This window comes from Fundulus heteroclitus, chromosome 17, assembly GCF_011125445.2.
Source record: "Fundulus heteroclitus isolate FHET01 chromosome 17, MU-UCD_Fhet_4.1, whole genome shotgun sequence".
Lineage (NCBI taxonomy): Eukaryota > Metazoa > Chordata > Actinopteri > Cyprinodontiformes > Fundulidae > Fundulus > Fundulus heteroclitus.
Window position 1 is genome coordinate 20,726,149 of NC_046377.1, and position 18,253 is coordinate 20,744,401.

The 18,253-nt window shown below is 40.5% G+C and overlaps 1 protein-coding gene across 1 annotated transcript in view; it reads right to left on the reverse strand.

The window, feature by feature from the left end:
• Positions 1–18,253, reverse strand: part of phf21b (PHD finger protein 21B) — a 90,756-nt gene that overhangs the window by 28,186 nt on the left and 44,317 nt on the right. The window lies entirely within an intron of this gene.

The following is an 18,253-nucleotide window of genomic DNA, read 5'->3' on the forward strand; positions in this document are numbered from 1 at the left end:
CAACAAAACTCCTTGAATAGATAAATGCTGATAAGATTGTGTCGACTTTTAGAATAAAACAGATTTGAATCACTTTTGGGTTGTTTTGCTATTTAGACCATCCAGTGTACCAGATGTACTTGAATGCACCACTAAAGTGCAGCTTTTGCTAAACCCTCTCTGCTCATAGAGACACCTCGTCACAGTACCGGTGTGTCGTCCTAACTCAAAAGCTCTGGAGGGTTTTGGACCACCTGCAGGCAGCTGGATTTGGACTTCAGCTGATTTTTCTCCAGAACCAGTGATGTTCACATTCTGACACGTAATTCGGTTCAATGCAGAGCGAGCTACATACTTTATTGCTGTTGTCAGATGCATGCATTGGCATACAGTTCTGGTTCGGTCCACCTTTCTGTTTCAACTGTAGCTGCCCAAATAAAATTACTAAAATCACAAAGCGTTGCATTATTTACTTAGTACCTGACATAAACATCCATCATGCATGTGTGCACGTAGAAAACAAAGCTGTACACTTGCGTACTGAACCGGCAGGGTCGGATGCTTTCATTACAAAGAGCCGTACGACACGCACAGTTAAGAACTGCCTTAAAAATTCTTCATTAAACTTGGACACGGTTTGGGTTTTTTCCCCAACGGGAATATGACCTAAAACACACATCCACACAGGTTTTGGAGCGGATATAGAAGGCAAACCTTGGGCTGCAAGAGTGGCCCTGACCTCCACCCAATTTGTTTGTGTCGAAAAGTCGAGTCTGAGGGAGAAACCCAAGCAGTTTAAGTGAACCTGCCAAGAGGAGAGATCAAACATCCAGCCAGTGTTATAACCGAAGCTTTTTGATGGTCATGAAAACCATGTAGTCCAAGTGAGATTTAGCCAAATATTAGTAGGGGTGTTAGTACAAATTTGTGCCAGTATGTATAACGCTGGATTAAAAAAAAAAAACATGAGCCAGAAAGTTTAAAACAATAATTGCACCTGTGTGTGCTACAGTCAATCCACCCCGGTAAAAGAACGGTTTAAATAAATCATTAAAAGCCACAGTAGCCCGTTAGCACAACATTCGCTGCCACGATGTTAAATGAACTTTAACGATCCCATTTGCCGCCGACATTGTTTGCTGAAATTCTTTATGTGAGCAACCAGCATCGACAAACAAACGCCCGCTGTGCTGCATCGGCTCCAGCTGCCATTCCCGCCACCTTCAGGGCGGCTCTTAAGGAGGAGAGCATTTTAGACGGCACCAGCTGCCCAGGTGAGGATACACTAATGCACACACAGGGTGCAAAGGAAAACACCACAAAAGGAGAAAAGAGCCTCTGAATCTTCTCTCACATCCAGCAATCGGTTAAGAGGTTGTTGTTGTTTTTTTTTCTGAGCGGTGGTTTGAGTTGTTGTTGTGGTGGTTGTGCCATAGGGCTGATGCATGCGGGGGATTCGTCCAGAGCTGGAAGATGAAGCGAAGATCTGCAGACAGCTCCTACCTGACAGAAAACATTAAGGCCACCGTAAGAGGCCCAAACGAGCCATTTTCTCCACACATCTGCCGAGTTAAATGGGGATGCAGCAGCTTTCATCAGGGCGCTCTCGCTGCTCACCTTTCATCTAATGACGACGGAGGAAATGGGCTTTCTGATGCCTGCCTCGCTGCAGCTTGAGAGCTGATGATGCACTACACGGAGAACATCAAAGTGGTGCAAATCACCACCAGCTGTGTTTACCGGGAGCTGGAAAGTTGCAGCTCACGCAGCAGTTCCTCCGGTTCAGGGCGGCTGACATTTGGGTGAAGATGTTTCTGCTTGTTAGGTTGTTAGGTCGTTGCTCAGGTTTCCGTCACTTTCACGCCCGCATTGGAGCAGAAACTTGACCTTAATGTGATTTTCTTACAAAACCAACTGATTTTAAAAAACTTTATCTGAAGCACAAGTTTTTTTTGCAGGATTTACAAATGTACAAACGTGACACTTTTACCAAACAGACAAAAAAAATTATTTGTTTAAAGCTAGACAGAGCATGAACCCAATCACTGAGTCCTGAGTCGTCTCCTCCTGAGGACCTCTGATGGCCTGGTACCAAGCCTTTAGGTCATTTGGGTCCTTGTTTCTCCAGAACATCTGACAGATGCTTCATTAGATTAAGATCTAGGGAACTGGGGACGGTCCACAGTGGCTCTGGAAATATCTTCAGAGAGGAAGGGAGGCATTTTCCTACGTGAAGAGGACACTGCCATCAAGGGAGTACAGGAGGGGGACTGGGCAACAGACCAAAGGGTTTGCTATAGTCCAGCTCCCAGTCCTCCATGTTGATTTCTTCCCTATGAATTTATGGCAGATATTTCTACAGTGGACAAACCAAAAAGGAAGAACGGGAGGACCTTTAGAAGGAATGAAGCACACTGCTCCTTCCATTTAAAGGAGTCAGGACGACTGGGAGCCTCATTGTCCCCCACTGGATGGAGACCCAGAACAGATCGCTGAGGGGACTTTATGTTTCACTTCTGGCCTGAGAATTGGGGTTCCCTGCACAAATTTTAGGCCCTATGACAAAAAAAAAATAATCCCAAAAGCTCATACATGTATAAAATATATAAAATATAATCTTTTTTGGAATTGCCCCCTTCCCTATGGTACCCCTGCTGGGAACTTCTAGGGAGACGGTTATTTTAAGATAGTATCACTGGGAAGACCACGGGTTACCATCCTGGACCAGTTTCTTCCAGGAACTGATCCCAGATAAGCGGATGATCAACACAAGCCAGTTGCTGCACAATCCTCGTTCATCCACGGTCTTATCTCTGGTTCTCTGGTCCAGACTGAGAAGTTCGGACCCCTGCAGACCAGAATAACCCACAGAGCTACATGTTTTAGGCTGTAAAACACTAAAGGCACTGTTTATTTCTGCAACTTTAAAGCTCTGAGGTTAAGTTAAAGAAACATCCGAAAACCTAAAGAGATGAAAGCTTCCCTAATGATTCTTCCTCTGTGGGTTTTAATGATGTTCTGCTATAAAGTTGCTCATTCAGCAGGCAGAGTATTTTGAGCCCCTCGACTAGAGAAATTTAATTGAGAACGTGTTTGCCACTCTGAGTCCACAGTTAAGGTCATCCTGGGCTGTTTACGGCCATCCAAGCGGATTATCCTCGCTCATTATGCTCGCTGTTTTGATAGCGGGCCTTTGAGATAAGGCGGCTGCTGGAAAACGCATTAGTAGCTGTTCAGATTTCCATCAGTGCAGCTGCCAGACGCTCTCTTTGTTTACACTCCATTTACCAGCGAGGTCCTTCACTCCTGGAAGGGGCTGAGGACACGGACGGCCTTTCTCCAACTCCCAGAGGCACAAAAGGAACGTCAGATTTACAGGACTGGACGGCGGAGGTGTTTACAAATTAGCTTTATAGCAGCACAAGTGAATGGAGATAAAGATCCCACCGTGAGCCGCGGGTCTCTGGTGTTTTGGGGATTTTCATCCTTGGAATGTTACTTTCGTCTCAAATTAAACTCAAATATTTTGTTTAACCTTTGAACTTTTAAAAAAGATGGAGGAAAGAACCATGAAAGTCAATTTTGAGTTGAAAATTAAACCTCTGAATGGTTGGCTGCAGTGTTTGAGGGAATGGGTCCACCCCGATCCGGCTCTGGCGGTCTGACAGCTTATCACCGAGGAGCAAACATGACGGCCCGGCCCCTGGCCCAGAGACTGGCACAGCGGCGCCATCAGGGAGCCCCGTGTGAGGAGGTGGAGGTTCAGCTGAGAGACGGGAGGAGAAGACTGAAGCAGGAGAGACAGATGGCTCAGATGTGAGTCCCATCAGGACGGGAATACCAGCAGGATCGTCTTGAAGTGGATCAGCTCGCGGCGGGACTCCGTGTAGAGGTGACAGAAGCACAAGGCTCCTCTGATCAGATCAGGGTTGAATTCATGAATATTTTATGTTCTGTGTTTACTATATTAGAGCTCCAACATCCACAGGATGTCTTTACTTCCCCGTCAGCGCCACAGATCTAAAAGCGTTTCCTGATCCTTTGGGTACTTTCTTACCTACAGTCAACCACTGATTCAGTGGTTAAGATTTTAGGAATACCTGGCCACAATTTACTGATCCAGAGATATGAAATTGGAAGGAAGTGCTTTTAATTACAGTTAGTGTGTTTCTTCTGTCCAGATTTAACACCGACAGCAGCCAGAGAGTCCTGGTTTAGGTCCTACAGTCGTGCTGAAGCCGATCTGGTCTCAAATGTTTTGGGTCCAACCTCAAGTGTGAAAAAACTTCAACAGATTCAATATTTAATTAATATAGGTGAAGCCAAACTGGAAAGAAAAAAAAAAGCTCCAAGACCACCTCCCTATCCAGCAGCTTGCAGAACCTCCTTCAGCAGCCAGAACTCCGGTAGTCACTCAGGTCATGGTGAGGACATTTTGGCTCACTCTTCTGAACCGTGTCGCTTTAATTGATCGAGCTCTGGAGATTTGCTCTGGTCTGGCGTCACCCCTGGTTTGAGATGTTTGTGCATGATGGTCAAACTTCTCCACCCTGGTCTCCTCTGGTCAAAGAACATCATTTCATAAGCACTTCCTTAAGATAAAAGATTATTCTTAAAGAGAGGATGAACGTTAACATCTAACATGCTACCCGAGGCATGTGGAGTCTGAGAAGGAGCCGTTTATCTTAGCACGGCACTCTCTGACCTTGGGTTTAATTTACTGGGATGCTCACATCTGTCCGCTGAATGAAGGACTTGATAAGCCTTCACAGATTTATGGGCATTAGGTCATTGCCGAGTTCTTTCTGTTTTGGCATTGTGCTGACACAGACCTGCTTCCATTCGACGAGAAAACTCTCTAAACTCATGGTTTTATACAGGAAATCAATGCATTTGATCTGCTGCACCCGGGTGAGATCAGCCTTCATACGCCCTTAGAAAGCAGCATCTTTGTCTAACAAATAACCAAAGGGTGGAGTCTGTGGAGTGTTTCACTTGGGGTTAAAGCTAAATAACTGGAACCTGGTAGAGACTCAGGTGGGTAAGCGACCATCTCCAGCGTTCATGGGGTGACTCCCTTCACAGGTCAACAGTCCATCATGGGGCAACACAGAGACATGCAACCATGCACACACACTTTTAGAGATTTTAGAGATAGTCATGTGCTTTCCTCTCCACTGTCGCTTCATGCATGCTCAGAATGAGGGATTGCTGCAAAGCCATCAACAATGCAGACGACTGTCCACTGTGGCTCTACGCTCTTTCAGGAGGAGTGAATGCTGCTTGGAGAGACTTGATGCAACCTGCTGGGTTTCCTTAGAGAGGAAACTTTCTGACCAACCTGGAGGATCTGATGGAGTCTGACTTTGGAAAGAACCTTGAGACGACATGTTTCATGAATTGGCGCTATAAAAATAACATTTTATTGAATTGAATGGGAGGAAGCAGAAGTACACGGATAGAACCTACAAATGTACGGGGAGAATATGCAAAAAGACCCCAGGCCAGGATTCAAACCAAAGACCTTCATGCTGTGAGGCAACAGTGCTGCCTACTGCTCCCCCCTGCAGCTCTGGTAAAAACCAGACCGTCTTTATTGCATCCAGATAAGCAGAACTTTAAAACTCGGAGAGGGCGTATTTTCTTTTTACTATCACTGCCTTTACCTGAGTGTTTTGAGTCTGATAAAGGATGAAACAGCAGTTGGTCGCTTCTCCTATTCTAGCTGGAAAAGGCAGAAACAGGAACTCCACGCCAGCCCATCATCACTGTGGCTTCCTCTGTTTTCATGTTTGTGATTTTCATGTAATTTGTCAGGTTTCAACGCAGCTTCACCGCAGTGATGATTAAAACTACTTTCATTCTCGACTCCGTTTGGTTCTGTTCAGGAACTGAATCAATAACCCTCCCGGTGCCGACACAGAGTTTCAGTCTCCATAATAAGCAGTGCTGATTGTTAGTCTAACTGCTCCGTTTCTCCTGCCCGCCAGCAGATAACAATCACATTAAAATGTTCATTATGCAGCCCGGAGACAAACACGAGGAGGCGGCCGGGGCTGCATTCATTTCCTACATCATGTGGTCAGTCTCCACCCGACACGCCGGCCCCGGACAATAAATCCATTTAAATGCAAATCAAACGCGCCTGCAGCGTCTTTTTTCTCCATGCGCAGCAGAGTTCATTGGAATGTGACCGAGGGAAGGAAATATCAGGACAGAAACGGATTGATCAACAGTCAGTCAATAAAACATTGTTTAAAAGACTAGCTACAGCTTTGTTGCTACGTCAAAGAAATTATTTCTAAAAATCTAACCTAACTTTGTACTCCAAACTTTACTGATTCCTACTTTTAACGGACATGTGGTAATGGAAACCAAGTTAATGCTTAAACGTTCAACATCTCAGTATAATATCTTACTAAAATGACTTTTTTACCCATTTGTTGTTTTAAATTCAGTTAATTTGATGTTCACTGATAGTTACAGTTTTACCCATAAAAGTAGGCATGAACTGACATGAAAATCTGTGCCGATATCAATATCCAATAATAATATTGCAGTTATGGCCGATAATGAATATTTACCAATGTTATATTTTCTGAGCCTTTAGATACTGTGGAAAAATGACCTCTGCTTCAGGTTAAACAGCCCACAATTCTGGGCTCCATCGCCATCAGGGTCACATGACCAACCCCCCCCCCCCCCCCCCCATCCCCTCTTGAAACACACATACAAACAATAATATGGTAATAAACAAATATTGTTAATATCAGTCTGGTTTTACTAATCGAGCCAATACCAATATAATAGAAATCAGCTAACATGAGCCAATACTAGTGTTTATGCTGATTTATTGTTTATCTCTTCATAAAAATAAACGTTTTCATTTTTTAGTTGTTTTTTTTTTCACTAAAGAAGGTTTTTATGTTCTCAACAGCGTCAACACAGATGAATAAAGTCACAACTACCTTTGGACCTTCACAATAAAAGCTTCAGATGTTTTCATGATTGCATTAAATCAGTCTAAACCTCTTCTGTTTTAGGTCAGTTACTTTACCAGAATTGTTTATAAATGCCAGAATATTCAGATTTTTTTTTATGTTGTATAAATACTGTTTTCAAAGTCAAAGGATTGAATGCATTAAGATTACCCAAGGCGGCGATGATCATGCAAGGCAGTTTACAAAACCTGTCAGCCAATCCTCCCCCAAATGGCTCTGACTGCTGATCAGAAAGCTCTAAATTAAATGCTTCAAAAAAAAAAAAAAACTCTTTTTACCCCCCAATTTCCAATCAAATCTAATTGATCCATATTGGCCTGAAAAAAAAACATTAATTGACAAACCTAGATATATTTGGTTACACCTTCAAGTTTTCTAATTTTGCACAAGTCTACAGTTTCAGCAAGCTGTTGACATAATCTATTTTCCTTTGATTATCACGTCCTGAGTCAGAGACTGTTTGATTAAAGGAGCAATAAGTAAGATATTTATGTTAAAAATCAGCCTAAATCATTTTCATTTCTCACCCAGGATGGAAGTAACTTTCTCAATAAACAATTGGTCCAATCCATCAACAATGTTTGAGTCACATTTTTCTCCTTTCAACCCTAAGAGGTACGGTCCAGAAACTCTTTGGTTCAGAGTGTAGCTCATGTTTACTTCCTGGCTCCTCAGCCAATCTTGTAAGATTTCCCAGGGTTCCCAAAACAGCATTTGGTATTTTATCTTGGCAAAAGAGCAGCAGCCTGCTAACATGGAAGCCAGTAAGAGAAGTGGACCAGAAATAAAACTTCATATACCTATCTTGAGGAAGTAAAAATTCACAGCAGCAACACGCCGTTTAAAAACAGCATATCAGATTGTGGTGATAGGCAAGCTGCTGTGCTGATTTGAGCCACAAGGTGTCAGTATTACTTATAGCTCCTTTAAGTAGAAATAAAACAGGTTTCTTAAACATGAAGAGAAAATTTAAATAGAAGAAACACACAAACTGACTCTTTAAATCGAATCAGCTAATTCAATTCTAGAGCACCAACTCAAGGCACAGTTAATTCAATCAAATCATACATACAGATTAGTCAAAATGTTTTCTATCCAAGGAAACCCAACAAATTGCATCAAGTCACTGACTAGCAGTAAAAAAAAAAAATATGAATTCATATGAGAGTCAAGGCAGGGGAGAAAATACTTTAGGCAATATTTAGGCAATATTTCCTAATTTTGGCCATGAAAATTTATGTCGCCATCGTGGACTACAGGCCTAAACATAACTGTAAGGGAAAGGTTTAAAAAAAAAAAGAATTTGAACTTTTAAAAATGAAACACTAAGTCTCAATCCAGATGGTTTTTTTTACTGGTTTACTTGATGAAATTTGTTGTTACTTTAGAACTAGTAATGTCTCCAGAATACCAACAGTTTCTTGTGACACTGGGCAGAATGTTTGATACTTATTCTACAAAAATGACAATTTAAATTCAAAGCTCGCGCCTTCTTTGTGTCATTATAATAAAGTATTTTTAGGTGGATATCAAGGGTGTTTCATTGGTACTTTAAGCGAAACCTTACCTGCTGAATTAAAATTATCAACATACGAGAAGTTAATTAACTAATTTCACAGCTTGATTTCATCTTTTGTGATTTTGTTTGTGGGTTATTCCCTTAAATAAATTATTTTGGGTTCATCTTATTTTAAGGCATTTTAAATCTCTGCAGAAGTCACAGTCTAAAACACTTTGATCTTATTAAAGATTCCCATGCACAATTAAATGCGTGTTATACCAACAACTTTGCCAAAAAATAAACAAACAATTAGATTCAGAAGACAACTAAACACTAATATCTGTACAACTTTGTCATGAGTAAAAACGCAAAGATTGCCATCATATTTTGCTGCGAATTAAGAGAGATAAACAGCAAAATAAACTTGATATTAACCCTCGCAGGCCTCCGATTTAACCACAGACAGCAACTGTATTGCTGCAGCCTGAGCTTGGTGGAGAAATAGCATTGGACCAGAACCAGAGGGGGTGTGAGGGAGTCCAACTGGCCCGTGGGAAGCGTCGGTGCCAGGCGCGGAGCCCCACGCTCGCCGCAGAGAAAACAACCGTTTAACATCCAGGATTAGCTGGGATTAAGGACATCTGTTGAGCAAACGCCCTGGATTGTGATGTTTTATCTTCCAGACAGCAAGTCAGGAGGGGGGAGAAAGTAACAATCCGGATTCTGGATGACACCTGGAGAAAAGCTCACCTTTAAGAGTTTTAAAAAGGCAGGTCAATATTTCAATTAGTACAGAAAGTTTTATTTGAATTAGTTTAAAGTCTCACATTAGTAGTTAAAATCTGAATGTAGCTATTCTTACTTGAGACTTAACAGCATTACAAGGCTTTAACCTAGAAGAAAAGATCTGGAGGTGGAAGAGCCTCATTAAAATTAAATGAAATTTAATCAAATAAAACTACTCACTAAATCTAGTGTTTTTGCAAATTTAATCAATTCACTTCAGACCTTTTCACAACATTATGATTCAATTTATCATTTCTGAGGCCTTTTACAGCAAGTTACCCAATTTACTACCCAAGCAGGGATGAATTATTTTAGACAGGTGCGTTGTGGGGTTTGTAGTTTTGTCACATCGTGATGACACCTAAATGGCTCACCCAGACCTACTAATGAACGCTGCCAGCACAGTTGTTAAAATAAATTAAGTTGGAAAAAGCAATGAATGAACTAACAAAAAGGGTTTAGACATACAGCTGGCAGCAGACATTAAATTGCAGGTCCCACAGGAAGCTGCAACGGTGCAACAAAGGGCTCTGGGTGAACCTGCAACAGCAATGGGGAGGAAATTCAGAAATGCTTCCAGAGGAAAAAAATAAAACGTTTGGGATTCAGAGCTCAGACCAAGCAGGAAGTTTCAGGTTTTTGTCTCCTGTTCAGGTCCACCCATGCACAGGTAAGGATATAAGAACAAGCTTTAAACAGGGGGAAAACATCTTATTGAATAAAAGATGTTGGCTGGGATGAGAACCCAAGACCTCTTACTGTTGGTATCCATTGGTAGGTTCAATTGATAAAAGCATAAGAAAGCCAGGTAAAGCACAGGTAATATCCAATAGATCGATTCAGCTTGATTACAGCAGTTTAGTTGCAGTGTTAAAAAAAAAAAAAAAAAAAGTTGAGCTAATAAAGAAGGGTGGGTAAGCTCTGAAACCTCTGGAGATGGTCGTGCACAGAACGATAAATCATAAAACAAAAACTAACTGAAAACTCTGGATAATCTTAACAAAACTGTGTTTATTATTATTATTATTATTATTATTATTATTATTATTATTATTTATTTATTTATTTATTTACTGATTAGTGATTCAGTTATAGTAGTAAATATCACAAATGGAATAATCTATTGCCATTTAACAGCAACATGAGTAACAGTTGTTTTAAACCAAATAATGTTTTAGGTATTTGTTTAGATTTTTTGTGTAAATACCTTGAAGCTGGGGTATTTTTTCGAGATGCTACGGTGTGTAAATTTGTACCGAAATTGATATGATATTAATATTGCTGTTATGTCTGATAACCGATATGTACAGATGTGTAAATGTATATATAAATATACACACTTACGTTTCTGGGACAATAAAGTTTTGCAAAATTTTGTACCGGCTGAAAACTAAATTTTTCAATATATAGTCTAGATTTACACGCTGCTTTTCACATGTCTTCTTTCGACACCGTAAAAAATTACCACACTGCTGACATTGCAACTGTGCATCATTTTAAAAACCCCATAATCCTGGCTGCAATGCATTACTGTCACATGGCCGTAAACAAACAAACAAAAATGCATGACCAACCCCATCCCCTCCCCTTTCTGAAACACAAGCACACATGGCAACTAGATGGAAATAAACATCGGTTTTCAATATCGGCCAAGTTTTACTTATCAAAGCGACACCAATATGTAAAAAAAACGATACATCGTGCATCTCAAGTATTTTTACTTCAACGTTGCCTCGGCGAAATCTGGTAAGACCTTAATTACTGAGCACTTTTCTTTCTCTGTTGTTTATTTTCTCTTTTTATTTATGTGTATTAATCAATTTTCAGATGTCCCAAACTGATTAAGTGTTTTTAAAAGGTACAATGAGCAATTAATCAATTAGAATTCACTAACAATTTCTTTTAGAGGCAAAAAAAAAATGCATAAAATGACAAACTAACAACACGGTGGGTAATAAAAAAGTAACAAAAGAAAGACAAGCTGAAATTAAATGCATCTTGGAGCTTTTTAGACAAAATGATAAAACCTAGTCAGTTTATAAACTTGTCTTTAACACATTCATCATTTTATAGTCTTATGATTGCGGGTGTAAATTAAATACTAAAAACAGACACAAACATTTTGGCACACAAATGGATTTAGAAAGTTTTCTGATGATATTCCTGAACTCAGAGAGGAGGATGGACGGGGGGAGGCAGACGGAGTCACAGAAGGGACAGGAGGGGTGAGGAAGAGGAGGGGGAGCAGCAGATGGACTCCTGCAGACAATGGAGGCAGGCAGATGCAGCCACAAAGAGCAGAAAGCTCTCCGAAACAGTCGAATGCACAAAAACACTGAGACCAACATCCTAATCTGAATCCTGAACGCCTTCAGACTGAAGCTGGGATTCATCCAAACACCAGCAGCACCTAAAACTGCAAGAAACCTCCAAGGTTTTCCTGCTTCGTGGCGTTTTAGAGCTGCTGTTCTTTAGATCAGGACCAGAACCGAGGTCCCACTGGGGTTGTCCAACTCCAGGTGTCTACAGTTAGAACATCTGTCAGCGTGTTGAGACACCCAGACCCAGGAACATCTAGAGTTGTTCTGGTAGTTTGGAGGAAAATATGAAGAGCTAGCTTTCAGAAGAGCCTGGATCTAGACTTTTTAGATCATATAATTGGAGAGAAACCCATGTCTCATTTGAATTTTGCAAAGGATGAGAGCTGCAAAGGCGTAGCAGACCTTTCGACCCGCAGTATTTATTGAAGAGCGAGGGAACGTGTGTGTGAGAGGCAGAGCTAACTGGAAAGACTTCAGCTTCCCGAGCTTTGCCCTGTAAACTGAACATCTGCACACGGTCCCTGTCCGCGTCTCTGCAGACATTTGAGAACTTCCTGCAGTCGTCCAGAGGGACTGCGAGGAGGACAAAGGGACGGCTTACCGTCGCCGCCCAACAACCCCTCCAAACACACACTTCATACAGGAGAACAGCCCGAGGCAAAGAGGAAACATCCCAAGGAGGAGGGGGGGTTTGCTGCCGGGGTGGGTGGTCTTCATGATGGGAGGGTGGGGCTCTGCCTCCACCGGCTGCAGGGCGATGATGGAGAGATGGTTTCTTTACTCTGAACCACCGGGAAGTGTTTTTGAGACAGGAACAAATTTGAACAGAAGGATCCTTTAACAGGAGTGTATCAAGTGACAGATGATGCAATTTCCCCAAATAGAATCCAGCGGACGGTGGTTTTACCAGGATCTGACGCGTGTGCAGTGTCTTTGCTCACATGTAACTCGTGATCTTATCCGCATTTAGTCACATTACCACCACAAACATCATGTTTTAGTGGGATTTTTAGGTGGCAGACCAACATAAAGGCAGGGCGTAACTTCAAAGTAAAAGGAAATCGATGCATGATGCTGGCTGTTCTCTAAAGAACCTCTGAGGCCAGAACCAGAACAGCACAGATGGACTCTATTCACTAAAACTGTGCAGTTTTTTCTTTCCACTTCCTATTTGTGCACCACGTAAGTTGGGTTGTCACAAGAAATCTCATGTTTCCAGTCCAAACGAAAACATGCGACTTAATGTACCTTTTTAAAAGCCTGAGGAACTGCAGAGGAACATCTAACCGTGTCGTTTTGTCCTCCTCCTCTGGATAAACTTCCTCAGACCCTGCTTTGGAGCTGAATCCATGTGAAAAGCTTATCTGTGTTTGTTTAGCAGGTATGAAGCTCCATTTCTCTGCAGCCGTCTCTCTCTTTATCTCCGTCTCCTCCTCCTTGCCTCGCCGAGTGCGACAGCTTCCAGTATCAGCTGTTTGGTTTGAGCCAGCAGGTAAATATTGGCCGAGTGGATGTGAAGTGAACACTTTCCACTTCTGCAGCAGGGCGCCTTAGATTAGTTTTTCCTCCCCACTCTGTGCTCTGAGAAGAAAACAGGAGCTTAGAGGAGGAGGAGGATAAAGATTATTTTGGAAGAAGACCACAGGGTCTCCTCCATTATTTTCTTACATTTATTCCTCTCTTCTCCCCTCATCTGTCCCTCTGATGTCTGCAGCCATCATCTCAGCTGGATCTGAGACGTTGTTTCTTCACCTGCATCTTTTTCCTTCTGCTCACAGTCCACCATGTCTGGTTTCATTCAAGCGGTTTATTCCCTGTGCAGCTTCAGACTGACAAGCATCGAAGGAAAAACCTAAGCCTACAGGGACCAACTCGTCATCAGATCGTTTTAATTACAATTTATAGAACTACGGATTTATTTAAAAGGCATTCTATGAATAAAAACATGATCTGTCTACTTTGTATGAAGTTTTAAGATATCCTCATTTTTTCTTCTTCAATCAAACATCTTTTAAAAGGTTTCCCTTTATTTTGGGATATCATCTTATGTTTTTCATAATGTATTGTCTAAGCCATAGTTTTGAAAAACTGTTGAATTCTAGGTTATGGGACTTAATTTTAAGAAAATATTTTAGATATTGACTCGTTGCTCTTAAAAATCATCAAAGGTGTAACCTTGATTTGAATATTTTGAAATACAACTAAATTAAAGAGAAATTGTTTGATATTTACATACTTTTCAAGATTTTCAAAAGCACATCATGAAATTTTTATCAAAGTTTGTATTTCATGATACCATGCCTAATTTTTGGAAAAAGCAGTTCAATTTAGTGTTATTTTTGGCCTAAATTATTGTTTGAGATTGTATATTAATTTTTGAGGAATTCTGTTTCAATAATAATAATAATGATGATAATAATAAAAAAAAAAATGGTTTCTCTCATCTTTAAGATTTTTGTTACTTAATGTTGAAAGATTAGCAGCTATGTCACAAAGATTTCATAATATTCTGTTTAATATTTCTAATTACTACTCCATTACTTAAAATGTATATATATTTTTTAAGTCATTTTTGTGTTACCTTAGCAGATGAAACATATCCTTTAGTTTAATTATGGCACATTTACAAAATGTTAATTAATGTACATCGTCCCTACCAAATAAATTAATAAAAAATAAAAACAAAAAAAATATTTTAAAATTAGCAGACCCTGGGTTTTGACTTTTTTTTTTTTTTTTTAGTTAATGCCAGATTTCCCCCCAAAAGAATGTTTGATCCGATTTATTTATTAAGGATTAAATCATTGTATCACAACTGTAGCATAAAATGTATAATCTAGCAAGTAACTTTTTGAATACCCAAGTACATAAACTAATAAATGTCTTTTTGTTGTTAAAGCGATCCAGGAACAGGCAGTATGAAGTGAAACCAGGTTCCCTCCATCTCAAAAACTCATCAACCCGATGACACCAGCAGCCCCGCCCCACTGAGGGCCCCCTACACCATTTAGTGGTCATCTGAAATCACTTTGAATTAGATCCGAACATCAATACGAGGAGTCGATACTTAATTTGCTCAGAGTATGTAGTGATCAGTGGTTTATTCCAAAAACAGGTGCCAGTATTACCGCCGCGGCCTTCACACAAAGAGACGACACCAAACTTTATCCAAACACACACTGGTGGCTTTGTTTAAACAGATTTTTAAATCTATAGCTTGGATTGCTCTGCAACTTGCTATAATTTGTAATCATACGTATTAATATAGAAAAGAAGACGAACGTAACAATGGATAAAAAAATAAGGAGCAGAGGGCCTGAATTTACTGAAGCCAGATTAGATCAAATCCAAATACACCTAGATTATCTTCATAATAACTTTAAATTATTATGAAGATAATAATTTAAAGTTATTAAATTCAGTCAGGAAGTGATGAAAAAGCTATTCTATTATGAAATAGTAAAAATCTGAACAATATACATTTTTCAAACTCAACCAAACAGATAAAACCAAGTAAAAAAAAAAAAAATTACTAAACTTTAAGAGCATACAAAAGGTTCTAAAACAGATATAACTCAGAGATTAGAAGAAACTGGCCAATAACCAGGATCAAGTTAAGGCAAACAAGATTATAAAATTAGTTATAAAACTATAAGATCCCAAAACAACACATAACCAACTCCAAAAAAATAACATTTGTCATGTTCAAAATCAGTCTTAAGTAATACCGGGTTGTTGGAGTCTAGTCCAGTCTAGTTAGACGGCACCACCAGAAAAAAGATAAAACCAGATCAAAAGGTTTTCCCCGTCAAATGCAGCAGGAGGGTTCCTGCTTCTTCTGCTCTGACCGTCTGCTTCAGTCCGGCTCCACCATCAGCTGTGTTATTATTAGCCGCATTAGCCTCCAACAGCTTTACGACTAAATAGAAGAATAATTGTTTCACTACTAGTGGACTGAGCCGTTGACTAAATAATATTTCTCTGCGTTAATTCGTAACGCAGTAGAACAGACTGGCGGAGCAGCATCGTTACGCTGTCTGTGTCCATGAAGCTAATATTGAAACAGATAACGTCCTGGATGTTTACTGCTTTTGTGGCAGATGCCGGAGCTTTGTCCACCTTTTAAAGTTGCCGTGTTGTACCGTTAGCTTGTATCGACCGATTAGCCCTGGGGTCTGAAACCTTTTACAGTCTAAAGAGCCATTTTTCCTACAGTCCACTTGAATTAAACTGGTTCAGAGCCGCAAATGTTTCCTGACCTTTTGAAAAAAAGACAAGTTCTAGTTTTTGATAAAGATCTACTGTAGGAAATATGTTGTCATCATTAAAGAAACGCCCTTTTATGTCTATTTTGAGGTTTTTAAAAAAAAAAGGATGGACGGGATGTTGATATTTGTGGATAATGATGTAAAAAAAGTCATAGTTCCTAACATAATGAAAAGATATTGATTTAAAATTAAATATTACTGGCACTTTTAGCATCATTCTGTTGTGAAAATTAAAAGCAATTATTCCAAGAAAAAACTGCTGAAGCCTGCAATTATTATCATTATTACATTTAAATACCATAATAAAAATATAATTTAAAGCCAAAGTTATTAAGAGCCACTGTGGAAGGTCCAAGGAGCCACAGGTTGCAAACCCATGGCATTGCCTGAAGCATCGTTTAGCATTTGTTTTTTTCCCCCCTGGTCCGTCTGACTTATAGGGAAAGTTCCTCCGAAAAAAAAAAAAAACTTCTATGTCTGCCTTGACGATAAAGAGGGTCGCATATGTTTTTGCGGCTGAACTCCACATGTTGGAGTTTAAATTCCCAGCAGATGATCATCGTTGTGATGTTTGGCTGCAGGGACGTACAGGTGGATTGAAACGCAGCTGCTGGAAAAAGTGTGAAAAATGTGAATGGGTCAGTTTATATTGATTTTAATACAAATTTAGTGTCTTAAAATAATTCATTATTTAGCATCGATCATATTGAGGTGTCAATTATTTTGACACCCCTGGTTGCGGAGTCCAGTCCACCAGTCTGAGCACTAAACCTGACCTTGGTTCTGCTCGGTCAGATGATCTCAGCTTCCACAGAGTTGCTGTTTCTGGTGACTAAACACCTCCGTCTGCCTCCAGAGACTCGGAGCGAATCCCAAACACTGACAGACCTCCTGAAACTCTCTGGGGAATCAGTTAACAGCTCCTCTCTTTGTCGCGTTATGATGCTGAGAATCGATCTTTCTGATTGGGTCTGATTATACCTCAGGGAGGTAACAAAGGAAGGTGCTCTTCCCTCTGTGGATGCTGGAGGATCCTGGCAACGACTCAGAGAAACTGAAAACTGGGGGACCACCAGCAGGGATTTTCTGTCTGAACAAAGCTCTGCTGATCTTCACTGTGACTGCTGTTGGAGTAAAGGAGCGCTTTTTAATCACCTCCTTAAGTTAACAGCAGCAATAATGAGCTCCCTTGATATAAACAGCTTCTACAACGCGACGGTTGTAAGCAAAACTATATAATAATTCTGCTTTAACCAGCTGAGGAGATAAAATGCATATTTACAACATAAACCTGTAAAACCGGTTCAGCCTTAATTACACACACGGATGCTCTGCAACAATTATCCACCCATCACAGACTTCGCTTTAATTAGGTTTCCTCTCTCCTGCAGAACGCCACGAAGCCGCAACGCCAGGCCAGAATCGACTTCCACTCGGTAATGAATCGCAGCGCTGAAATTAAACTGACGGATAATGAATCCTTTTACTTTCCCTCCCTTCCTTCCTTTGGTCCGCTGCCGGAGGAGCTGCTCACGGTCTTCGGCGTTCCCCTGCAGTGACCACAGCGGAGTTGCTGCAGAGAATCAAACTGCGGACCTTTGCAAATGACCATTAAAGAGTCATTCTGTGAAATTATGAAGGGCTACAGTTTCATGGTTCATCTGATTAACCTTCATCCAGGAGCCCGCCGTCCCCGCGCTTCACGCTGCAGCACATTCCTGAAAACCTCGTTTAAGCTGGAGATTCAAAGCTATAAAGAGTTTCAGGTGTTATTTGTGTTCCTTTCTTTCTCCCAAAACGTCTTAAGGTGTCCGACAGAACAATGTCGTCATTACATTTATGGTTTCTAAATCCTCCAAGATGATCTATTGTGGTGCAGGTAAGGACCGCAGTCCAGGAGCCAGACGCCCCGTTTCCTCAGGTGTGCCTTTAAACAGGTGGTTTACAGGGACATCCATGGAAAGAAAGAACTTTTCAAACATCTTTGATTTATTTTTAAAGGCATACATTATTCACACTTTACCCTCAGGAACTAAATTATTCCACCAAAACTACCAGGGTCAACATAATATTACTCATTTGTGTATCTTTCATGCTAGATAAATGCAATTTAATCAAAGCTGACGTCGTTATTGTGGTATTCACCAATAGCACCTTTATTGCATATTTTCACAGCACTGATCAGATTAAAATTCGTCTCATTCTGATCCAATCAACCACTTATTTAACATGTTGTAGCCTAAGACTACAGTAAGGAAAACTTTTATCCAGAATCCCAAGTATTTGCTATTAAGGTTTGTGGTTTAAAGCAGATGTTTACAGAAAATATAGCTTAGCAACTCTATTAAAACAGATTCAAGGAGTCTGAATAATAAAATCCTGGATCCAGATTCAGAT